The sequence below is a fragment of the Chelonoidis abingdonii genome, chromosome 11 (genome assembly GCF_003597395.2).
Source record: "Chelonoidis abingdonii isolate Lonesome George chromosome 11, CheloAbing_2.0, whole genome shotgun sequence".
Lineage (NCBI taxonomy): Eukaryota > Metazoa > Chordata > Testudines > Testudinidae > Chelonoidis > Chelonoidis abingdonii.
This window is the reverse complement of record NC_133779.1, coordinates 26559722-26567650: the sequence shown is the minus strand read 5'-3', so window position 1 is coordinate 26567650 and position 7929 is coordinate 26559722. Positions and strand designations below refer to the sequence as shown.

General features: G+C 56.4%; 1 non-coding gene across 1 annotated transcript; it reads right to left on the bottom strand.

The window, feature by feature from the left end:
- Positions 1-1139: 1139 nt before the first annotated feature.
- On the bottom strand, positions 1140-1211 carry TRNAQ-CUG (transfer RNA glutamine (anticodon CUG)). The gene has a single exon. It is a non-coding gene; the product is annotated as a tRNA-Gln (tRNA).
- Positions 1212-7929: the final 6718 nt, after the last annotated feature.

Below are 7929 nucleotides of genomic sequence, written 5' to 3'. Positions count from 1 at the left end.
TCCTCCTCCTCAGGGAGACTAAATCTAAGCACCTAGACAGCCAATCCATCTCCTGCACCCCAATCCCCCATGCCTGAGCCTCCCTGACAAAGCTCTGCACCTGGCCCCATAGAATTAAGTCTCACATGTCACTGGGAACTCTACTTCTTGTGCCCAGAGCATCTCAGCCCCCTCAGTAGATGACCTGAGAAACACAGTGTCCGGCTTTTTCAAAGAAATACTTAGACTCCCTCATCATGTGGCCTAAAGGATAAGGCATCTCCCTGTGGATCAGATGATTCAGGATTGAGTCCCCTCGTGGTTGTGCTCAGTTTGTGCTGCAAGTTCTGCTTTCTTCACGGCTGGAACCTCTTCTTGGCCACATAGACCAATGCTCTGGCTTCAGCTGGAGCCCAGGAAGGAGTTGGGGGTTGGGTGTCACAAACGCTGGGACATGAGCCCCAGGTGCTTCCAGTCTAACCTTTGCCATTCCTGACTTGCCAAAGAAAATGGGCGGCTCCACTGCCAAGGTGAGCACCATGAGTGGGAACGGTAAGAAGCCCCACCAGGGGGGCTGGCTCTGCTTTCCTTCTTCTTCTGATGTTGGCCACAGAGCATCAGTAGCTGGCTTGCATGCTGGCTTGAGGGTGGCCTTCAGTGGGGGTTTGCCATGCCAGGAAGCAGCCTGCCCAGGTCTCACTGTGGCTGTCTGCTGGCCACACATACGCATGGTCCTCTCCTCCTCTTGCCCTGCCTTCCATTGCTCTGTGGCTTTTAAGCCTTCCCTTGGAGCTATCAGCACCAGCCACCTCTGCTTTAGGTGCCCAGAGGAGGAGAGGTGTGCTGGGTTCCTGCCTGGGACTCTTCCTCCCTCCTGCCTAGCCCTGACTATGAAGCCTGGCCCTGGCACTCCTTTCTTCAAGTGCCACGTGGGCAAGAGGAAAAGTACAGTGGCAAGTGCCAGACTTGTGGGCATCAGGTGAAGCAGTGAGAATTCCAACCTCAGGTATCAGTAGGCAGTTCTAGACCCCTAACCCACTGTAGCCATCCCACCCAAAGGGCTGAGTCACCCAACAGGACAGGAGAGACTTGTTCTTGTACAACTGGAGACAGGGAAGTTGAGCACTGTGAGCTCCAGGGCTTTACCAAAAGCCAGCACAAGGTCCCACTGAGATTTGAACTCAGATTGCAGGATTCAGAGTCCTGAGTGCTGCCTATTACACCATGGGACCAGCTTATGACAGCTTCTCTGCGCATCATTGACCCTCACAGGGCTGGCTCATGTAAGGGACTGTTGGCCCCTTACTAAAACTTAGTGAGGGTTTTGGTTGCCTACTTCCCAGTCTCAATAGAAGGGGGAAGGGCCAATGGGAAATCAGGACCCTGAGACTGACAGTCCCCAGTGGCAATGGGGAGAGGCCAAAGCTCCAAGTTAGCTGCACGGACAGGCCAGGCAGTGTAATGAGGGAGTCACCAGGCCAGGGGGTCTCATTCTCTATGTGAGCTGGAACTGCCTGGGCCAGAGCTAAGGAGAGAGCAGCAGCCAGAGAAGAGCCGGGGAGCAGAGCTGCACAGGTGCAGTGCCAGAAACTGCTCCCTGTAGCACTTTCGGGAGTGAAGTTCTGGAACAGCCTTCCGAGGGAAGTAGTGGGGGCAAAAGACTTATCTGGCTTTAAGACTAAGCTTGATAAGTATATGGAGGGGATGTTATGATGGGATAGTTTAATTTGGGCAATTGATCTGCTAAGACATGCCAAACACACCTACTGAAGGTACCAGCCAGCAATGCAGGGCAGCTGCTGATGCTCTTGCCAACATATCACAAGAGTAGTAAGGTGGGCCTCGACTGGTCCCACTCCGAGGTGCTCACTTTTGCAGTGAGGCAGGAAGATTTTTACCGCCAGAGGCCCCCTTTTCCATCGAGCTGGCGAGAAAGCAGTAAAAAATACCCAGGCCTCCGAAGACGCTATGCTAGGCAAGTACATACTCCAGCACAGGGACAGGTGCACACGCGGCCTGGATACGCTGCCCACTTCTTTGCAAGTCAGGAAGGCAAAGGCTTAGACTGGAAGCCCATGGGGCGCCATGTCCAGCGTTTGACTGACCCACAGCCACCACTCCTCCCTGGGCTCAGCCTTGAAGCCAAGCATTGGCTAGCTAGGCGAAGAAGAGATTCCAAGACCTGAAGGAAGCAGGACTGTTCAGCACAACGGTAAAAACGGCAAGCAAAAGGCGACTCAAACCCCTCACTCACTTGATCCGAAGTCAGACGCCTATCCATATAGGCCACAATAAAGAAAAGCCCCTCCACGGCACTTCTTTGGAAAAAAAGGAAGGCCCAGACACTGACTCATCTTACGAAGGGGGGCTTCACCCGCAAAAGCTCATGCTGCCAGTACAATCTGTTAGCTATAAGCGTGCCACATTGACCTCTTTCCTTTTGCGCTTATGCAGAACAACTGTTTTTCTCAGGACAGCACTGAAAGGGCTGAAGACTCTCCTGGGCACACACTCAAAGAAGGTCGAGTCCCCCAGTGAGCATTGTGAGACTATAATTCTGGGCAGGTGCAGAGCTTTGCAGGGAGCTCAGGCATGGGGCGATGTGGTCAGTGGAGATGGATGGCTGTCCTAGGTGCAGAGAGTTAGTCTCACTGAGGAGGGAGATCCTGCTGAGCAGTGGCTCAGGGTGGTGCAACCACTAGATGAACGAGTCACCGCCTAGGGTGCCTCAAAGTGATTGGGGGCACCAAAAAAGGTCGCACTCAGGGGAGGCAGGGAGTTGGGGTGAGCCTGAGGCAGGGGGGCACAGGAGTGAGGCTCCTGCCAGCAGTAAACGGGGGGAGGGGCTTGCAGGGAAACCGCTTCCTGTCCCCCGCTCACATCTCTCTGCTCTGTCTTCTCCCCTGAAGCACCAGCCCCCCCTACTAATTCCGCCTCTCCCTATCCCAGGCCTGCCGCACTAAACAGGAGCCGAGTGGCACACCGCAAGCCTGGGAGGCCAATGAGAAGTGGAGCGGCACCCGGCGTGCTCAGGGAGAAGGTGGAGCAGAGGGAGCTTGTGGGAACTGCTGCAGGAGGGGCTGCCCGGTCTTCACCAGGCCATCGCCCTGCTGTGCCCCAGCCGCACCCTCCCCCCTGCACTGACGCATGGTTAGTGGAGTGACTCGCAAGCTCCAGACCGGTCCACTCCCCTGATTCCCACCATGCCAACCAACCTCATCTATCGGCGAGTGGTGTGGCGGTTCCCCTCTCCTCTACCCCAAACTAGGGAGCCAGGGGAGGTCTATGGGCCCTGAAAGTCTCCTCTCATTTTTCCTACCATCCCCCCTCTGCCCCAATACCTCTCTGGGTCCTGGGGGGTTGGGTCTCTCTCCGCCCGTGCCCCTACCAAACAGCATGGTCCTGGGAGTGACTTAGTTTTCCCTGACCAGACATTTCACCACTCTCCACACGTCTCTTCGCCCCCCGCTCCTCAACCCCACACTTCACAATTCCCCTGGCCGAGGCTGGGTCTCGTGCCAACCCCCTCTCCTCTCCTCCGACCCCCCAATATCCCCTGGCCCTACGGTCATGGGCCTGGATCTCTACCCCACCACCACCGCCTAATTCCCCCAATATCCCCTGCCCAGCATGGACAGGCGATGACATGTGGCTGGGGCTTGTGACGTGGCTGGGGGGGGGCCAGGGCTGGCCCAGGGTTTTTTTTCCGCCCAAGTGGTGGGGAAACACAAACAACAATCGAGCATCGGCAAGCAAGTTGCCATTGTGCTCTGCCATATTTTCTTCTTCCTTCGGCAGCAAATTTCCGGTGGCAGTCCTCCCTCCCGAGACAACCGAGGGATCTGCTGTTTTTGTGGCCGGGCCGATTGCTGCCGAAGAGACCGACGTGCGCCCTCACCCTCCTGCTGCCCCCAGGGCACCTGCTTGCTGAGCTGGGGCCTGGAAACCAGCCAGACTGCCTTGGGGACTGTAGGTGGCTGTGCCTGTCCAAATCCCCAATGGCAACTCACTCACTTGAAACAGCAGGACAAAAGTTGTCATGTGTCCAAGGGCGGGGTTAGCAGATGAAGAGCAGTGCTGGTTGGCACTAAAGGGAGAGGCAGTGAGATGAAACGGAAGGAGCCAGGTGATGAGGATAATCCTGTATGTGGACAGAATCCGTGTGGGGAATCGTTGGTGGATGGCCTGCACGCAGATAGAGTCACTATCGGGCAGTGATTGCCAACACTCGGAGCACCATTATTGACAAAAGTGGGTGTGAAAGGGGTGGGTGTGACTGGCTGGGAAGCGATGGCTTTCGTGGTGATAAAAAAGGTGGAAGAGAGGTCCGTCCTACATAGCACAGGGGAGGTACTGTGAGGGTGTTTGTGGTGCAAGTAGGTTTGGGGTTTCTGGTAATGACAAAGGAGGTGTCTGATGGTGCAGTCAGAAGCCCTACTAACCCCACTTACTTCTCTGTGTTTGGGGGGGGGGCGCGGGCAGATTCTGTCATGTCACAACTCCTGGGAGGGGGGGGGTTTGAAAATAATATCCAAAGTGGGAAGAAACCAACTCCAACTCCCTCTCAGTCTCCACTAAGGGGCTGGCTGGGATCATCTAGGGAACGGAGCATGGGAAAAATAGTCTCCACGATGGAACCCCAGAGTCCTGGATCCCAAGTCCACCTGCTCTTAACCGCCTCTGCACTCACAGCCAGGATAGAACACCAGGGGTACCTGGTCCAGCCCCTCCTTGCTGCTGACAATAGAGGCCCCACTGCCCCTTACTGCCAGGTGGTGCGGGTCATGGGTCCAACATGTCCCAGTTCGCAAGGGCCTTGACGATGACTGATTTTCCCAAAGTGCTGTACTTCTGAAGTCTAGTCGCAGGAACGAAGTGGGATTCACCTCACGAAGCTCATGTACCAAAGACGGCTGTAGTCTATAAGGTGCCACAGGACGCTTGCTGCTTTTACAGTCCAGCAACATCTGCCCCCACACACCGCTCACTGCCCACTCCGGTGGGGGTCACCAGCACTGTGCCGAGTGTGAATGGAAATTGTCAATGGCCCAAGGAGATGTTGTCCCTGCAGCGCTGGCGGGCTTAGCCTACTCTGTGTGTGCATTCTGTGACACTGTTTGTATCAGTACGTTGGCTGGGCTAAAATGACCAGTAGGAAATGGGCTTGCAGGATTGTGTATCCGCATGCAATGCTGACACACACCAACACCCAGAGCACAAGGGACCACACACAATCCCGAAGAACACTCACCACACAAGGACACACCCAGAGGGACATGCAGCTCAACCCCAAAGAGGAGGAAACAATCACACCCCCAGCCCACTCACACAATCCCACCTACCATAAATATTTTCACAATCGTCTCAGAGGCACAACTGCAGCATTCACTCCCATGCTCCAAATACAAGGACCTATCCTGCCCACAATCAGCATGTGCCAAGGCCGGTGAAAAACCACTGCCAACTGGAAACAGCTACCAATGAGAATGATCGCCCCAGTCAGCCGGGCTGGAATCACTGCTGGCCCCTATCCCCACAACCTCGCGGGCACGCTGTGCAGCGTGCGAGGGAAGTTGCAATCGGCCAGCACCAGGCAATGCAGAATGGACACCACACAACCCTGGCTCCTCAACTCTGAGCTGCTCTCCAAGGTGCCATGGGAGCCCAGATTATATCCACAATACCCGGCGCAGTTGGCACCCTGCCCAACACTAGTTAAACAATAATACACCATACAGGGGTGATCAGCTCAAGCCCCACACCACACTGCCGCCGGAAGAGGGAAGGGTCAGGCCAACCATCCATTGCATGAATGGGAAATCACCAATGGAGGTCGACGGTATGGCGGCTGTAACGATAACGGAGAAATGGTTTATCACGCACAGAGAAGGGCAGTCAGAGCATAAACATAATACATTACACACACAAGATTTGCTAATGATAGACCCAAACACATCACTGCACAATCCAGATAAATCATCAACACAAAGCCTGGGCGACGCGTCGGCAGGACTTAGGCAGAGTGACGGGAGGGTCACTGCCAACTTACCGCAGGAAGACCATGCCCGCCATCTGCCCACAAAGGCCTGGGACCAGCCCCCTTGCTTCCCCCCACCGAGGTCTGGGGCCTCAAGCCTGTTGCATTACCTGGCTCCAGTTTTGGGGAAGGGTGGAACCGCCCACGACCAGCACTCACGCAGTGGCGTGGACGGAGCCAGGGATGAGCGCGGACAGCGGAGGGGTCGGGGTCGGTACTGCCACTGACCATGCAGTGAGTGCAGGGTGTGGGGCTGGGCAAAGCAGAGCAGAGGGTGGGGCAATGTGGAAGAGCCAGGTCAAGCACCCTGCAGCAGCTCCGCACCCAGCTCCCTACTGCTTGCCTTCTCCCCTGAGCCGCGGCTGCTTTTCCATTCCCGCACGCCTCCCAGGCTTGCGTGCCAAATCAGCTGTGTAGTGCGGCAAGCCTGGAGGAGAGAAGAATTAGAGCCGGGCGGAGTGTGTCAGGGGAAGAAAAGGGCAAGTGCTGGACGGGAGGGTTCCCTGCCCACACCCCACGCCGTGTAATTGCTGTGGCCGCTCCCAGGCACCTGCCCTCGCCCCCTGCCAGCCGCTGCACACCTGCCATGCCCACTGCCTCCCCTGAGAGCGTTTGGGTTCCCCCACCTCATTGGCACCCAGAGCGGTCGAATATTTGCCTAGTGGTTCCAGCAGAGGCACCAGCCCTGGCACTGCCCATGCCAGCAGGATATATTCCTCCTCCTCAGTGAGACTAAAAATCTCCGAACCTAGACAGGCGGTGATCCGTCTGCTGCACAAATTCCCCCATGCCTGAGCCCTCCTCTGCCAAAGTCGCTGAACCTGCTTCCAAGATAATTACCACTGTGCTTGAGGGGGTTTGCTAACTACAGCATTTGGGAGCCACAGCCGAATAGGCTCTCTTGGCGGTAAAATCCCTGCCTATTGCAAAGTGAGCACTGGATATGGGAACTGGCAAGAGCCCGCACTATGGGGGCTGGGCCTGCTATTCTATATCGTTCTATGTTGGCCAAAAGAGCAGATCAGTCAGCCGCCGCGCTGTGGTGAGGTGGGTGCCTCAGTGGGAGGTTTGGCATGGCAGGGAGCAGGCGGCTAGGGTCTTTGTCGCTGTCTGCTGGCCACACATAGGCATGGTCCTCCCCTCTCTGAACAGCCAGAGTTAGTCTGTGCTTGAAAGCAGAGGACACAGGAGATCAAGACAAGAGGTGAGAAAGACTGAGAAAGGACTTATGAAGACAGTTAACCAACTACAGGGACACTGCTTGGTAGGGATGTAGAGGGTCATACCAAATTGCCACCATTTCCTGGGCCCTACTGCAGCTGCATACTGCCTCCGAGGCCAGCCGCGATCCCCGCCGTGCTGCTGGCCGGCCAGGAAAGCTGCCCTGTCCACCTCTTCTCCCAAAGCCACCACCACCACGCTCTGCCCCCATCGCTGCCTTCTCCCACCCCTGCTCCACTCAATTTCCCTCCCTCCCCCCAACTCACCCCTTCCCATGAACTACATCCAGTGCCTGCAGGAGGATCAGGCCTGCTCGCACCACTGTGTGGAGGTGAATGAGCTGGCTAGCAGCCTGCTCTGCTCCACCAGGTCCCAGCCTGTCCCGGTCAGTGCTGGGGGGCATTCCACCCTCCCCCAAGTTCCAAGGCTGGGAGCAGAGTGCAGCATGTGGGGTTGGATCACTTCCACTTCCTGCCACCCCGTGAGTGTGGGGTCGGGCTGTCCTGCAATACCGGGCGGTGGGAAGTGGAGTGACCTGGCCTTGCAGACCTGCTTCATTCTGCCAGCTTCGGGCTGGGGGAACGGGGTGCTGTGTAGGCACCCAAAATGGCTAGGGACAACCCTGAATAGATTTTATACAGGGTCCGATGGCTGTTAGAATAGGAGATATCAGCGCTGCATGTACAGGCCTA